The sequence below is a fragment of the Mustela nivalis genome, assembly GCF_964662115.1.
Source record: "Mustela nivalis genome assembly, chromosome: 2".
Classification (NCBI taxonomy): Eukaryota; Metazoa; Chordata; class Mammalia; order Carnivora; family Mustelidae; genus Mustela; species Mustela nivalis.
This window is the reverse complement of record NC_139021.1, coordinates 84,422,549-84,440,775: the sequence shown is the minus strand read 5'-3', so window position 1 is coordinate 84,440,775 and position 18,227 is coordinate 84,422,549.

Below are 18,227 nucleotides of genomic sequence, written 5' to 3'. Positions count from 1 at the left end.
CTGTGTTGTCCTTCTGGTCCGGTGTGTCATTTAAGGCCTTTATTTCCTTATTGATCTTTTGCTTGGATGATCTGTCCATTTCAGTGAGGGGGGTGTTAAAGTCCCCCACTGTTATTGTATTATTGTTGATGTTTTTTTTTTATTTTGTTATTAACTGGTTTATATAGTTCAAAATTGTTAGATCTTCTTGTTGGACAGACTCTTTTCTTATTAATTGGTTTATATAGTTCAAAATTGTTAGATCTTCTTTTTGGACAGACCCTTTGAATATGATATTGTGTTCTTATTATAGTCTTTGGCTTAAAATCAAATTGATCTGATATAAGGATTGCCACCTCAGCTTTCTTTTGATGTCCATTAGCATGGTACATTGTTTTCCACCACCACCCCCCCCCTTCATTTTAAATGGAGGTGTCTTTGGGTTTAAAATGAGTTTCATGTAGATAGCATATTGATGGGTTTTGTTTTTTAATCCATTCTGATACCCTGTCTTTTGATTGGGGCACTTAGCCCATTAACATTCAGGGTAACTATTGAGAGATATGAATTTAGTGCCATTGCATTGTCTTTAAGGTGGCTGCTACTGTATATTGTCTCTGTTCCTTTCTGGTCTACTACTTTTAGGCTCTCTCTTTGCTAGAGGACCCCTTTCAATATTTCCTGTAGAGCTGGTTTGGTGTTTACAAATTCTTTTAGTTTTTGTCTGTCCTGGATGTTTGTCTGGTTTGTTTTTTTTTTAAGATTATTTATTTATTTATTTATTTGACAAACAGAGATCAGAAGTAGGCAGAGAGGCAAGTGGTGGCAGGGGGGGTGGAAGCTGGCTCCCCGCTGAGCTGAGCCAAATGCAGGGCTCAATCCAAAGATTCTGAGACCATGACCCGAGCTGAAGGCAGAGGCAAAACCCACTTAGCCACCCAGGTGCCCCTCCTGGAAGCTTTTTATCTCTCCTTCTATTTTCATTGATAGCCTAGCTGAGTATAGTATTCTTGGATGTATGTTTTTCTCATTTGGTGCTCTGAATATATCATGCCAGTCCTTTCTGGCCTGCCAGATCTCTGTGGATAAGTGCGCTGCCAATCTAATATTTTTACCATTGTATGTTACAGACTTTTGTCCCAGGCTTCTTTCAGGATTTTCTCTTTGTCACTAAGACTTGTAAGTGTTACTATTAGATGATGGGGTGTGGACATATTCTTAATGATTTTGAAGGGGTTCTCTGTGCCTACTGGATTTTGATGTTGTTTCCAATATTCTAATATTGTTTCATCTTATGGTGTCACTTATCTCTCAAATTCTCCCCTCATGGTTCAGTAGTCGTTTGTCTCTCCTTTGCTCAGCTTCCTTATTCTCCATCATTTGGTCTTCTATATCACTAATTCTCTCTTTTTTTTCTCTCTGCCTCATTTATTCTAGCAGTAAGAGCCTCCATTTTTTTTTTATTGCACCTCAATAATAGCTTTTTTTATTTCAGCTTGGTTAGATTACAGTTCTTTCATTTCTTTTTTTTTTTATTTTTTATTTTTTATAAACATATATTTTTATCCCCAGGGGTACAGGTCTGTGAATCACCAGGTTTACACACTTCACAGCACTCACCAAAGCACATACCCTCCCCAATGTCCATAATCCCACCCTCTTCTCCCAAACCCCCTCCCCCCAGCAACCCTGTTTGTTTTGTGAGATTAAGAGTCACTTATGGTTTGTCTCCCTCCCAATCCCATCTTGTTTCTTTTATTCTTCTCCTACCCACTTAAGCCTCCATGTTGCATCACCACTTCCTCATATCAGGGAGATCATATGATAGTTGTCTTTCTCTGCTTGACTTATTTCGCTAAGCATGATTCGCTCTAGTTCCATCCATGTTGTCGCAAATGGCAAGATTTCATTTCTTTTGATGGCTGCATAGTATTCCATTGTGTATATATACCACATCTTCGTGATCCATTCATCTGTGGATGGACATCTAGGTTCTTTCCATAGTTTGGCTATTGTGGACATTGCTGCTATAAACATTCGGGTGCATGTGCCCCTTTGGATCACTACGTTTGTATCTTTAGGGTAAATACCCAATAGTGCAATTGCTGGGTCATAGGGCAGTTCTATTTTCAACATTCTGAGGAACCTCCATGCTGTTTTCCAGAGTGGCTGCACCAGCTTGCATTCCCACCAACAATGTAGGAGGGTTCCCCTTTCTCCACATCCTCGCCAGCATCTGTCATTTCCTGACTTGTTGATTTTAGCCATTCTGACTGGTGTGAGGTGATATCTCATTGTGGTTTTGATTTGTATTTCCCTGATACCGAGTGATATGGAGCACTTTTTCATGTGTCTGTTCGCCATCTGGATGTCTTCTTTGCAGAAATGTCTGTTCATGTCCTCTGCCCATTTCTTAATTGGATTATTTGTTCTTTGGGAGTTGAGTTTGCTAAGTTCTTTATAGATTCTGGACACTAGTCCTTTATCTGATATGTCGTTTGCAAATATCTTCTCCCATTCTGTCAGTTGTCTTTTGATTTTGTTAACTGTTTCCTTTGCTGTGCAAAAGCTTTTGATCTTGATGAAATCCCAATAGTTCATTTTTTCCCTTGCCTCCCTTGCCTTTTGCGTTGTTCCTAGGAAGATGTTGCTACGGCAGAGGTCGAAGAGGTTGCTGCCTGTGTTCTCCTCAAGGATTTTGATGGATTCCTTTCGCACATTGAGGTCCTTCATCCATTTTGAGTCTATTTTTGTGTGTGGTGTAAGGAAATGGTCCAATTTCATTTTTCTGCATGTGGCTGTCCAATTTTCCCAGCACCATTTATTGAAGAGGCTGTCTTTTTTCCATTGGACATTCTTTCCTGCTTTGTCGAAGATGAGTTGACCATAGATTTGAGGGTCTATTTCTGGGCTCTCTATTCTGTTCCATTGATCTATGTGTCTGTTTTTGTGCCAGTACCATGCTGTCTTGATGATGACAGCTTTGTAATAGAGCTTGAAGTCCGGAATTGTGATGCCACCAACGTTGGCTTTCTTTTTCAATATCCCTTTGGCTATTCGAGGTCTTTTCTGGTTCCATATAAATTTTAGCATTATTTGTTCCATTTCTTTGAAAAAGATGGATGGTACTTTGATAGGAATTGCATTAAATGTGTAGATTGCTTTAGGTAGCATAGACATTTTCACAATATTTATTCTTCCAATCCAGGAGCATGGAACATTTTTCCATTTCTTTGTGTCTTCCTCAATTTCTTTCATGAGTACTTTATAGTTTTCTGAGTATAGATTCTGTGTCTCTTTGGTTAGGTTTATTCCTAGGTACCTTATGGTTTTGGATGCAATTGTAAATGGGATTGACTCCTTAATATCTCTTTCTTCTGTCTTGCTGTTGGTGTAGAGAAATGCAACTGATTTCTGTGCATTGATTTTATATGCTGACACTTTCCTGAATTCCTGTATAAGTTCTAGCAGTTTTGGAGTGGAGTCTTTTGGGTTTTCCACATATAGTATCATATCATCTGCGAAGAGTGATAATTTGACTTCTTCTTTGCCGATTTGGATGCCTTTAATTTCCTTTTGTTGTCTGATTGCTGAGGCTAGGACCTCTAGTACTATGTTGAATAGCAGTGGTGATAATGGACATCCCTGCCGTGTTCCTGATCTTAGTGGAAAAGCTTTCAGTTTTTCTCCATTGAGAATGATATTTGCGGTGGGTTTTTCATAGATGGCTTTGATGATATTGAGGTATGTGCCCTCTATCGCTACACTTTGAAGAGTTTTGATCAGGAAGGGATGCTGTACTTTGTCAAATGCTTTTTCAGCATCTATTGAAAGTATCATATGGTTCTTGTTCTTTCTTTTATTGATGTGTTGTATCACATTGACTGATTTGCGGATGTTGAACCAACCTTGCAGCCCTGGAATAAATCCCACTTGGTCGTGGTGAATAATCTTTTTAATGTACTGTTGAATCCTATTGGCTAGTATTTTGTTGAGTATTTTCGCATCTGTGTTCATCAAGGATATCAGTCTATAGCTCTCTTTTTTGGTGGGATCCTTGTCTGGTTTTGGGATCAAGGTGATGCTGGCCTCATAAAATGAGTTTGGAAGTTTTCCTTCCATTTCTATTTTTTGGAACAGTTTCAGGAGAATAGGAATTAGTTCTTCTTTAAATGTTTGGTAGAATTCCCCCGGGAAGCCGTCTGGCCCTGGGCTTTTGTTTGTTTGGAGATTTTTAATGACTGTTTCAATCTCCTTACTGGTTATGGGTCTGTTCAGGCTTTCTATTTCTTCCTGGTTCAGTTGTGGTAGTTTATATGTTTCTAGGAATGCATCGATTTCTTCCAGATTGTCAAATTTGTTGGCGTAGAGTTGCTCATAGTATGTTCTTATAATAGTTTGTATTTCTTTGGTGTTAGTTGTGATCTCTCCTCTTTCATTCATGATTTTATTTATTTGGGTCCTTTCTCTTTTCTTTTTGATAAGTCGGGCCAGGGGTTTATCAATTTTATTAATTCTTTCAAAGAACCAGCTCCTACTTTCGTTGATTTTTTCTATTGTTTTTTTGGTTTCTATTTCATTGATTTCTGCTCTGATCTTTATGATTTCTCTTCTCCTGCTGGGCTTAGGGTTTCTTTCTTGTTCTTTCTCCAGCTCCTTTAGGTGTAGGGTTAGCTTGTGTACCTGAGACCTTTCTTGTTTCTTGAGAAAGGCTTGTACCGCTATATATTTTCCTCTCAGGACTGCCTTTGCTGTGTCCCACAGATTTTGAACCGTTGTATTTTCATTATCATTTGTTTCCATGATTTTTTTCAATTCTTCTTTAATTTCCCGGTTGACCCATTCATTCTTTAGAAGGATACTGTTTAGTCTCCATGTATTTGGGTTCTTTCCAAACTTCCTTTTGTGGTTGAGTTCTAGCTTTAGAGCATTGTGGTCTGAAAATATGCAGGGAATGATCCCAATCTTTTGATACCGGTTGAGTCCTGATTTAGGACCGAGGATGTGATCTATTCTGGAGAATGTTCCATGTGCACTAGAGAAGAATGTGTATTCTGTTGCTTTGGGATGAAATGTTCTGAATATATCTGTGATGTCCATCTGGTCCAGTGTGTAGTTTAAGGCCTTTATTTCCTTGCTGATCTTTTGCTTGGATGACCTGTCCATTTCAGTGAGGGGAGTGTTAAAGTCCCCTACTATTATTGTATTGTTGTTGATGTGTTTCTTTGATTTTGTTATTAATTGGTTTATATAGTTGGCTGCTCCCACGTTGGGGGCATAGATATTTAAAATTGTTAAATCTTCTTGTTGGACAGACCCTTTGAGTATGATATAGTGTCCTTCCTCATCTCTTATTATAGTCTTTGGCTTAAAATCTAATTGATCTGATATAAGGATTGCCACTCCTGCTTTCTTCTGATGTCCATTAGCATGGTAAATTCTTTTCCACCCCCTCACTTTAAATCTGGAGGTGTCTTCGGGCTTAAAATGAGTTTCTTGGAGGCAACATATAGATGGGTTTTGTTTTTTTATCCATTCTGATACCCTGTGTCTTTTGACAGGGGCATTTAGCCCATTCACATTCAGGGTAACTATTGAGAGATATGAATTTAGTGCCATTGTATTGCCTGTAAGGGGACTGTTACTGTATATGGTCTCTGTTCCTTTCTGATCTACCACTTGTAGGCTCTCTCTTTGCTTAGAGGACCCCTTTCAATATTTCCTGTAGAGCTGGTTTGGTATTTGCAAATTCTTTCAGTTGTTGTTTGTCCTGGAAGCTTTTAATCTCTCCTTCTATTTTCAATGATAGCCTAGCTGGATATAGTATTCTGGGCTGCATGTTTTTCTCGTTTAGTGCTCTAAAAATATCATGCCAGCTCTTTCTGGCCTGCCAGGTCTCTGTGGATAAGTCAGCTGCCAATCTAATATTTTTACCATTGTATGTTACAGACTTCTTTTCCCGGGCTGCTTTCAGGATTTTCTCTTTGTCACTGAGACTTGTAAATTTTACTATTAGGTGACGGGGTGTGGGCCTATTCTTATTGATTTTGAGGGGCGTTCTCTGAACCTCCTGAATTTTGATGTTCGTTCCCTTTGCCATATTGGGGAAATTCTCCCCAATAATTCTCTCCAGTATACCTTCTGCTCCCCTCTCTCTTTCTTCTCCTTCTGGAATCCCAATTATTCTAATGTTGTTTCGTCTTATGGTGTCACTTATCTCTCGAATTCTCCCCTCGTGGTCCAGTAGCTGTTTGTCCCTCTTTTGCTCAGCTTCTTTATTCTCTGTCATTTGGTCTTCTATATCACTAATTCTTTCTTCTGCCTCATTTATCCTAGCAGTTAGAGCCTCCATTTTTGATTGCACCTCATTAATAGCTTTTTTGATTTCAACTTGGTTAGATTTTAGTTCTTTTATTTCTCCAGAAAGGGCTTTTATATCTCTTGAGAGAGTTTCTCTAATATCTTCCATGCCTTTTTCGAGCCCGGCTAGAACCTTGAGAATTGTCATTCTGAACTCTAGATCTGACATATTACCGATGTCTGTATTTATTAGGTCCCTAGCCTTCGGTACTGCCTCTTGTTCTTTTTTTTTGTGTTGAATTTTTACGTCTTGTCATTTTGGCCAGATAAGAGTAAATGAAGGGGCAAGTAAAATACTAAAAGGGTGGCAACAACCCCAGGAAAATATGCTTTAACCAAATTAGAAGAGATCCAAAAATCGTGAGTGGGGAGAAAGGGGATAAAAAGAGGTTCAAAAAGGAAGAAAGGAAAAAAAAAAAGAACAAAGAAAAGAAAAAAAAAAGAAAAGAAAAAAATTTTTAAAAAAAAGAAAACACTTGAGAAAAATGTAAAAAAGAAAAAATATATATATATTAGATAAACTAGTAAAAAAATCGTTAAAAAAGAAAAAGGTAACAGTTAAAAAAAAAAAAATTTTACCCGAAGGCGAGAAGAAAAAAAAAAAAAATGAAAAAGAAAAAATTAAATTAACTGCAAGACTAAAAAAATCACAGGAAAAAAGCCATGAGTTCCGTGCTTGGCTTTCTCCTCCTCTGGAATTCTGCTGCTCTCCTTGGTATTGAAACCGCACTCCTTGGTAGGTGAACTTGGTGTAGGCTGGATTTCTTGTTGATCTTCTGGGGGAGGGGCCTGTTGTAGTGATTCTCAAGTGTCTTTGCCCCAGGCGGAATTACACCGCCCTTACCTGGGGCCGGGGTGAGTAATCCGCTCGGGTTTGCTTTCAGGAGCTTTTGTTCCCTGAGCGCTTTCCGTAGAGTTTCGGAGGACGGGAATACAAATGGCGGCCCCCTAGTCTCCGGCCCGGAGGAGCCGAGAGCCCAGGGCCCCACTCCTCAGTGCGCCCTCAGAGAACAGCGCCCAGTCACTCCCGTCTGCCTGACCTCCGGCCGCGCTCCGAGCTCACCGAGCCTGCAAACGGTTCAAGGTAACACCGAGCTGTGAGCTTACTGTCGGCTCTGTCTCTGCTGCCGGCTTTCCCGTTCCAATACCCGCAAGCTCTGCGACACTCAGACACCCCCGATCCTTCTGTGACCCTGTGGGACCTGAGGCCACGCTGACCCCGCGTGGGCTTCGCCCCGGTTTAGCCTCTGGAGTGATGTCCCTCAGCGGAACAGACTTTTAAAAGTCCTGATTTTGTGCGCGGTTGCTCCGCTGCTTGCCGGGAACCGGCCCCTCCCCCCGGGGTCTATCTTCCCATCGCTTTGGATTCACTTCTCCGCCGGTCCTACCTTTCAGAAAGTGGTTGTTTTTCTGTTTCCAGAATTGCTGTTCTTCTTCTCTTCGATCTGCCGATGGATTTTCAGGAGTTTGCAATCTTTAGATAAGCTATTTAGCTGATCTCCGGCTAGCTGAAGCAGTCTCAGCTTGCTACTTCTCCGCCATCTTGACTCCTCCCCCCCAGTTCTTTCATTTCTCCAGAAAGAGGTTTTATTTCTCCAGACAGGGTTTCTCTAATACCTTACATGCATTTTTTGAGTCCAGCTAGCACCTTGAGTATCATCATTCTGAACTCTAGATCTAACATATTACCAACGTCCATATTGATTAGGTCCCTAACCTTCAGTACTGCCTCTTGTTTTTTTGTTTGTTTGTTTGTTTCTTTGTTTCTTTGTTTTGTGTGTGTGTGGTTTACCACCTTGTCATTTTATCCAGATAAAAATATATGAATGAGAGAATAAAATACTAAAAGGGTGGAAAAGACCCCAGAAAAATGTGCATTAACCAAATCAGAAGAGACCCCAAATTGTGGGGAGAAGAAAGGGGATAAAAAAAGAAGAAAAACAAAAATGTATATATTAGACTGGTGAATACAACAGAGCCACCCACTTGATTTTGGGTGTATTTTGGTCCTTAGAAGAAACTACCTCTCAAAATTTTAAAGATACACACACACACAATAAGGGTAAACATGAAGAAAGGATAGAATATGACTGTAAAGATGAAATTTTTTTAAAAAATCTAAAAAAGGAGTTGATAAGATAAGTTGGTTGGGAAAAGAAAGAAAAAGAAAGTGAAAAGAATTTGCTCAGGTGGAGACTAGAACAAAGCCCTGTGCTAGATTTAGGGTATATTTTGATCCATTAGAAGAAGTTGTATCCCAAAATTTTTTAGAAGAAAAACCCTATATGTATACAAAAAATAAAGTTAGACACAATGAAGGATAAAATATGACTATAATAATGAAGGCTCAAAAATATTTTTTAAGAAAGGTATTGTTAAGATAAACTAGTTTTAAAAAATGTTAAAAGAGGAAAGAGTAAAAGTTAAAAAATAGAATAAGAAAAAAATAAAATTTTAAAAATTTAATAAATTTTGTAAGACTAAAGAATCATGGGGAGAAAGCTATGAGTTCCTTGCTTTGCTTTCCTCTCTTCTGGAATTCCACAGTTCACTCAGTGAGCTTTGTCTTGGCTGGATGTTCTTGCTGATCTTCTCGGGGAGGGGCCTGTTGTAGTGATTCTCAAGTGTCTTTGTCTGAGGTGGAATTGCACCATCCTTGCCAGGGGCTAGGCTGAGTAATCTACTCAGGTTCTCTCTCAGGAGTTTTTGTTCCTTGAACACTTTCCATAGAGCTCTGGAGGACAAGAATGAAAATGGCAGCCTCCCAATCTCCAGCCTGGAGGAGCTGAGAGTTCAGGGCCTCACTGCTCAGTCCACCCTTGGAGAAAAGTGCTCAATCACTCCCATCTCCCTGGTCTCCAGCCGTGCTCCAAGCACACTTGGCCTGTGAATGAGTGTTTCTGTCTCTGGCACACAGCCCCATTTGGAGCCTCCAAACCTAGCAGATTCCTGTTTCCAGAGAAGGAAGATAAGTCTCCCCAGATCTGCCACTTGTGGAGTTCCTTCTCAAAGAGCAGTGGACTGACTGTGCCACAGATCACAGTTTAAGGTAACCCTGAGTTGAGAGCTCACTCCTCAGCTCTGTCTCTGTAGCTGGCTTCCCCACTCTAATACTGGCAAGCTCTGCTACACTCAGACACCCCTGATCCTTCTGTGACCCCATGGGACCATGCTGTCCCTGTGAGGGCAGCACCCCTGATTAGCCTCTGGAGTAATGTCCCTCAGTGAAGCAGACTTCTAAATGTTCTGATTTTGTGCTCCATTGCTCCACTGCTTGCAGGGAGCCGCCGCCCCCCCCCCCACGGTCTATCTTCCTGAAGCTTCGGATTCACTTCTCTGCACATCCTACCTTTCAGAAAGTGGTCAATTTTCTTTTTCTAGAATTACTGCTCTCCTTTGATCCCCTGTTAGGTTCCTCAGTGTTCAAAATGGTTTGGTAACTATCTAGCTAAACACCTGCGACCTGATGTCAACTCAGCCTGCTACTCCTCCACCATCTTGACTCATCTCCTCCCTCTAAGGGACTTTAAAGAATGGAATCAAATTTTTTCAGAGCTAGTGATTGGCTTTCAATAGTAGTCTTTATGTTCCACAGCGAGAGTCAGGCTTGCTGTCTGTGGCAATGCATAACTCACTTTGTTTTCCAGAAACTGCTGGAAGGTTGTAATCACCCACCAAGTCTAAATGACAACAACAAAACAAAAAACAGAAACCCAGCCTCCCAAGCCTGAGCCCAAATCTATTAAATCTGAGTTTTGGAGAATAGTGTCTAAGATCCTATTTTAAAGACCTTCAAGCCCTTTAGGAATGACTTTTCCAGTCACCAGAGGGAATAATTCACCAGAGGGAATAATATAAACTTATTTTCTTATATTCTAATCCCTTTTTATGTCAAGATAGCAAACTTTAGACAGAATTCTATGCCCTAAATCTTGATTAATCGTGGATTTAATTTTTAAATTTAAAAAAATAGTCATTTGTTTCTCTCCATAGTTTGTTTGTTTCTTTTTAATTAAACAAAATTGACATGCCAACTAAAAGCAATTCCTGGCCCTAATCTAGATTTGGTACTGAAGGGGAAAAGTTGCAATATAGGACATTAAGTCAACCAAAAATATTGGGATATGGACAGTAAATCACAGAAAAGTAAATGTACACTTACTTAATTGATAAGTGTACTGTGGTTTTATAAGGAAAAAGTCTCTTTTAGGAAATACACATTTTAATACTTATGGGCAAGGAGACATGTATGTAACTTACCATCAAATGGTTCAGAAAAACAAATGTGTATGTTTGTGTGTGTATCCATTTGTGAAGAGAGACAGAGAAAGAAAAGGCACAAGGAAATAATTAAAAAGCAAATGGGATAAAATATTAGCTAAAGGTGCATCTTTCTATAAAGTTCTTCACATTATTTTTGTTTCTGCAACATTTTCCAAACAAATATTAAAGAAAAAGGTTTAATTATATGCTGATTTTTAACAGCCTTTTGCCTTAGTCAGACCCTTTACTTTGTAACTCAGACTCCCTGGGACTTCTCTGCATCCTAAAGGAACAGCACGGAACCACAGACGCCTGGGTATGTGCTGTATAAATAGAATGGTGCGAGGTTACTAAGCAACTCAAGGCACCTTTCACTGCCTCTATTTAAAGAAGATTCCTTTTTAAAGTCAGATTCCTTTTTAAAACTGATTTAAATAGAAATCCAACTGCTTCATGCACTTCATTTTTTTTTTCTTATTTTCAAATCCTCTAAAACCCTTAGAGAGGACTGATTGACAGATAAGCATAACCAACAGTATTTATCAAGCCACTACTATATGTAGAAGACACTGTTAGGTGTTGGGATTGGAATCTATCAATGGTTCTCCTGTGTGCTCTATGGAGAATGAATGCAATTTGCTGTCTGCCAGATGCAACAGCTGTGCCTGGAGTGACAGGAATGTGCATGCACACACACACACAGAGACAGACACAAACACTGGGCAGTAAATATTTGGCAAAGCTGGAGAATTAGCACTCTGCTTTCATCTACCAAAGAATCCTGGAAGGACCCTGGTGACTCAGAAAGCAGCCTTGGACCTGTGCAAAGAAAGCCACAGATAACACTGGGAAACTGGCCAGAGGGTCAACATTTACTGGACACTGAGCATGAGGCAGGTTCTGATCTAAACGCCCCCCCCCCACCAGTCTATGAAATAAGCTCCAATACACATGCAGATGCTAAGACACAACATGTATGTGTGACAGAGGTTGGGTTTCAACTTACATACCTCTCATCTCTGCATTATGGTTTGATTTTATTCTAAGAGTTATCCTTGGAGCACCTGAGTGGCTCAGTCAGTTCAGCATCTTCCTTCAGCTTGGGTCATGATCCCAGGGTCCTGGGATCGAGCCCCACATTAGGATCCCTGACCATTGGGAACCTGCTTCTCCCTCTCCCTCTGCCTGTCACTGCCCTTGGTTTGTGGTTCTCTCTCTCTCTCTCTTTCAAATAAATAAATAGAATCTTTAAAAAGAGAGGGTTACAATATATATTTCACCAAGAATACTTAACTTATAAAACTTAAAATTAAGCATTATCTTTCCCTTCCTCCCAAGTAAAGCAAGGACCTTTGAACACAAACTCATATCATGATCCACACAAACCACACTCTGCCACACCTGATATTTTCGTTGTGTCTTGATTCTATTTTAATCTCCCAAAGTAGGCATCATTTGTTTAGTTTTGTTAACCTTCACAATAAAACAATCCACTATTTTACCAGCAAACAAGTTTTTCAGGAATAGCAGAGAATTGCAATTCAGGTTGTGGAAGCCACAGCAAAACCATAGACAAGTCCAACAAACAAAGGAGAGGAATATTTTATGGAGAATAAGGAGGAAGTTGGGAAGGGTTATTTTGAAAGAAAACCCCTTAGAGAAAAGCAAGAGTTCAGGGTGATAACGGTTTCTCATTGGCTGAGTTGCTGGGGTAGGAAAAGCAGTGTACACCTTTTCCTGTTGGGAGCTATAAATGGTGATTCCTTCCTGTTGCTTATTCTGTTGGAGTCTATAACTGGCAATAGGTCCTAGCATGGACATTAGGTGATATGACTCCCCCCTCTGCCCTCTCAACTCCATTTTAGTGACATTGCCCTTCGTTAATTCTCACAGTTGTATTCAGCCAAGCTCTATTTCTGGACTGTATGCTGTCTTCCCAGTTTGTCCAGTGATTTTCCCATGAGTACAACACTGATTTGGTTATTGCCTTTAAACCAAGTACTGGTGGGGCACATGTGTGGCTCAGTTGGTTAAGTCAGCCTTTGGCTCAGGTCATGATCCCAAGATCCTGTGGTCAAGCCCCATCTCAGGATCCCTGCTCAGCAGGAAGCCTGCTTCTCCGTCTCCCATTTCCTCTGCTTGTGTTCCCTCTCTCACCATCTCTCTCCCTCTCTCTCTGTGTGTGTGTGTCCAATAAATAAATAAAACCCTTTTTTAAAAAAACTTTTAATAAAAAATAAATAAATAAACCAAGTACTGTTAAGTCCTCCAACTTGGTTCATTCTCTCAAAATTGTTTCTGTTCTTCTAGGTCCTTTACATGTACATTTTTAATTTAAGTTGAATTATCCAACATATAATAAATCATTAGTTTTTTATGTAATGTTCAATGATTCCTTGCTTATGTAATTCATTACTTATGTAACACCCAGTGTTCATTTTAAAGTCAGCTTGTCGGGGCACTAGGGTAGCTCAGTCATTTAAGTGTTCAACTTTTCATTTCAGCTCCAGTCATGATCTCAGGGTCATGGAATCAAACTCGACATGGAGCATGGAGCCTGCTTAAGATTTTCTCTCTCTCCCTCTGCCCCTCCTCAACCACCCCAGATAGATAGGTAATTAAATAAATAAATATCAGCTTGTCAATTTCTACAAAAAAGCTTAATGGCATTTCTACTGTGATGATATTGAATTTATGGATCAATTGGGGAGAATTAGTATCTGAATCTCTCTATCCATGATCATGGTATATTTCTTCATTAATTTTGTCTTCTTTCACTTTTTTTCATAGCGTTTTTTGGTTTTGTGTACAGTCTTACACATATTTTGTTGAGCTTTTAAAGTATTTTTACACTATTTTAAATTTCATTTTTCAATTGTTGATTACTAGCATAGAGAAATGTATTTTTATATTGACCTTGTATACTGAGATATTAGTCTCATTGATTAATTCTAGGGGTTTTTGTACGTTTCTTCCAGTTTTCTACATGGTGATGGTGATGTCATCTGTGAATAACTAAAATTTTACATTGTGTTTTCCCACCTATATACTTACTTTTTTCTTGCCATAGTGTGTGGACTGGGACTCTGTTACAATGTTGAATAGAACAGAAATCAGTGTTTTCTTCCTACTCTTATGGGAAAAGCATTCCATTTGGCTTCATTTAATATAGTGTCAATGGAAAGTTTTTAATAAGTATCCCTTACCAAATTGAGGAAGTTTTCATCTATGCCTAATTTGCCAGGGATTTTTATGTGAGTAGGCACTGGGTTTTGTCAAGTTCTTTCTTTGCATATATTGAATGATGTTTTTTGCATATAATAAAAATATGTTTTCCATTCATTCTCTTTTAGTCTTTAAATTCTGTGAATCCATTGATTGATTTTTGAATGTTAAATCCACTTAGAATTTCTGCAATAAACCACACTTTGATGTGTTATGTTATCCTTCTTATATGTTGTTGGATTCAGTTTGCTAAAATTTTGTTAACAGGTTTACATCCATGTATGTGAAGGACATTGGGTGAGAGTTGTCTTTCCTTTTCTTTTCTCTTTGTAATACTTTTTCTGGTTGTGGTGTCATGGTAATTCTGGCCTCTGAAAATGAGTTGGAAGTAACAGGTATACCTTAATATTTTTTGCCCTTAAATTTTGGTATATTTTACCACTAAAGCTTGTCGGATGGAGAGTTTCCTATTCTCTATTGGAATGTTTTCATCTATAAATTCAATTTCTTTCAGCAGTGAGAGGCTATTTGTGGCTTTTTTTTTTCCTGTCAAGGTTCACTGAGTTTCTTGGGTTCATAGTTTTATGGTTTTCATCAAGTGTGGAAAATGTGTAGCTATTGCTGCTTATTTGGTAGTTCTTCTCCTCATATTTTAATTGCCCATATGCTAGTGCACTTGATATTATCCCACAAATTCCTGAGGCTTTTTTCAGTTTTTTCTCTCTGTATGCTTCATTTTGCATAGTTTCTATTGCTGTGTACTCAGGATTCCTATTATTTTTCCTATTATTCTTTCTAAAGTATCTAGTGTGCTGTTAATCCAATCAAGTGTGTATTCCATTTCCAATATTATTATTTTTTAATCTCTAGAAGTTCCATCTGGGTCTTTCTTAATATCTTTGATTTCTCTCCTCATCATATCCATGTTTTCATCTACATTCTGAGCATTAGAGCATATTATAATAGCTGCTTTAAGATCTTCATCTGCTAATACTCTCATTTTATCATTTCTGGTTTCTTTTCATTAAATGGATTTTTCCCTGGTTGTGGGTCATTTTTTTTTGTCTTTGCATGTTTTATGAGTTTTTTTAATTGGATGCCAGATGTTGTGACTTTAATGTTGCCATTTACTGAATTTCACTGCATTCTCTCAAAGGAACTAGGGACCCAGGTTACCTAGGAAATTTTAAAGCTTGATTTAAGACTTGTTAGGGCAATCTGGAGCAACCTTTAGTATAGAGCCAAGTTTAGTCAACTAGCTTAGTTCAGTCAACAAAGTTGTGATACTGCTTAGGACTCTGTCTGATTTTCTATGTATTATGAGCTCTCTCCCTCCTGCAAGAGGAAACACAGACTCTTCCCAGCCCTGTGAAAGCTCTGGTAATTATTTGGATAATTGCTTTTCAACCCTTTGGCAGGTACACTGTGCCCACACAAGCCAGTATTCAGCCTAAGACTTGAAGGGATTCCTTTTTAGATCCTCAGAATTTGCTCTGTGTAAGTCCCTCTTCTTTGGTACTTTGTCCACAAACCCTAGCAGCTTTGGTCCCTATAAATGTTTATCTTTCTCTTCAACTGAATAGAATGATTCATCTATGCACTGTTCTGGCAACTACTCTAGGCAGTTAGCCAAGACGACCACAGGGTGTACCTTGTTTCTTTGTCCCAGGGGATCATACTCTTGCACTAGCTGTTGTCCAATGTCTGAAAGAGCTGGTCCCTATATTTTGTCTATTTTCTAGTTGTCTATGGTGGGAGAGTGTGGCAGCAGGACTCTCAGATGGCCTCTATGACTCCCACATCCTCCCATGACTCCCAAGGTGTTCATGCCCTTGAGTGTAAATTGCTCCTGTGACTTCCTTCTAACCAGCAGAATGTAGCAAAGATGGCAGGCTTTATGCAGTTACATGTATATGTTACATAAGATTGTAATACTCATGTCCCTAAGAAACCTTGATGGCTTTGCCAAAATAAGTTGCTATACTGTGATCTACCAGTTGGAGAGGACCTCATGTCAAGGAGCGGGGGATGGCCTTTGGCCAAAAGCCAACAAGAAATTGAAGCACTCGCGTCAGCAGCATGCAAGAAACTGGACTTTTCAAGAAATCATGTGAGTTTAAAAGTGGATAGTTCCCTGGTCAGACTTCAGATGAGACAACTGGTCTGGCCAACAGGCAATTGCAACTTTATAAAACTCTAAAGCAGACCGCCCAGCTAAGCCCTGCCCAGACACCTGACCCACCCACAGAAACTGAGATGTAATAAAGGTGTTATTTCAGCCTGCTGAGTTTATGGTAATATTGTTGCACAGCAATAGGTAATTAATATAAAATTCAATTCCCATAGCAGTCAAGATTTCAGAGGCAGAAGTAGAACTCCTACTCTCTTTTTAAGAGGAAAGGGAGTATATTTGATTTTTAATTCATCTAAAATAATCCAATAGTCTAAAATCTTAATTTTTACAGAGAAAGTGTAATGAATCTCATCAAAATACAAATGGTAATTTTATGAATTTGGGCTTTCTTTCTTTTCTTTTGCATTAGTGTGGCCAATGGTTTATTGATCTTATTGATTCTTTCAAAAAACCAGCTTCTAGTTTCATTGATACATTCTACTGTATCTCTGGTTTCTACCTCATTGATCTCTGCTCTAATCTTAATTATTTCCCTTCTTATGTGTGGAGTTGGTTTGATTTGTTGTTGATTCTCCAGTTCTTTTTTTTTTTATTTTTTATTTTCAGCATAACAGTATTCATTATTTTTGCACCACACCCAGTGCTCCATGCAATCCGTGCCCTCTATAACATCCACCACCTGGTACCCCGACTCTCACCCCCCGTGCCTTCAAAACCTTCAGATTGTTTTTCAGAGTCCATAGTCTCTCATGATTCACCTCCCCTTCCAATTTCCCCCAACTCCCTTCTCCTCTCTAACTCCCCATGTCCTCTATGCTATTTGTTATGCTTCACAAATAAGTGAAACCATATGATAATTGACTCTCTCTGCTTGACTTATTTCACTCAGCATATTCTCTTCCAGTCCCATCTATGTTGTTACAAAAGTTGGGTATTTGTCCTTTCTCATGGAGGCATAATACTCCATAGTGTATATGGACCACATTTTCCTTATCCATTCGTCCATTGAAGGGCATCTTGCTTCTTTCCACAGTTTGGCGACCGTGGCCATTGCTGCTATAAACATTAGGGTACAGATGGCCCTTCTTTTTACGACATCTGTATCTTTGGGGTAAATACCCAGGAGTGCAATGGCAGGGTCATAGGGAAGCTCTATTTTTAATTTCTTGGGGAATCTCCACACTGTTCTCCAAAGAGGATGCACCAACTTGCATTCCCACCAACAGTGGAAGAGGGTACCCCTTTCTCCACATCCCCTCCAACACATGTTGTTTCCTGTCTTGCTAATTTTGGCCATTCTAACTGGTGTAAGGTGATATCTCAATGTAGTTTTAATCCGAATCTCCCTGAGGGCTGGTGATGATGAACATTTTTTCATGTGTCTGATAGCCATTTGTATGTCTTGATTGGAGAAGTGCCTGTTCATATCTTCTGCCCATTTTTTGATATGATTGCCTGCTTTGTGTGTGTTGAGTTTCAGGAGTTCATTATAGATCCTGGATATCAACCTTTTGTCTGTACTGTCATTTGAAAATATCTTCTCCCATTCCGTGGGTTGCCTCTTTGTTTTTTTTACTGTTTCCTTGGCTGTGCAGAAGCTTTTGATTTTGATGAAGTCCCAAAAGTTCATCTTTGCTTTTGTTTCCTTTGCCTTTGGAGACATATCTTGAAAGAAGTTGCTGTGGCTGATATCGAAGAGATTACTGCCTATGTTCTCCTCTAGGATTCTGATGGATTCCTGTCTCACATTGAGGTCTTTTATCCATTTTGAGTTTATCTTTGTGTACGGTGTAAGAGAATGGTCGAGTTTCATTCTTTACATATAGCTGTCCAGTTTTCCCAGAACCATTTATTGAAGAGACTGTCTTTTTTCCACTGTATATTATTTCCTATTTTGTCGAAGATTATTTGACCACAGAGTTGAGGGTCCATATCTGGGCTCTCTACTCTATTCCACTGGTCTATGTGTCTGTTTTTATGCCAGTACCATGCTGTCTTGGTGATCACAGCTTTGTAGTAAAGCTTGAAATCAGGTAACATGATGCCCCCAGTTTTATTTTTGTTTTTCAACATTTTCTTAGCAATTCAGGGTTTCCTCTGACTCCATAAAAATTTTTGGATTATTTGCTCCAGCTCTTTGAAGAATACTGGTGGAATTTTGATCGGAATGGCATTAAAAGTATAGATTGCTCTAGGCAGAAGGGACATTTTAACAATGTTTATTCTTCCAATCCAAGAACATGTAATGATCTTCCACCTTTTTGTT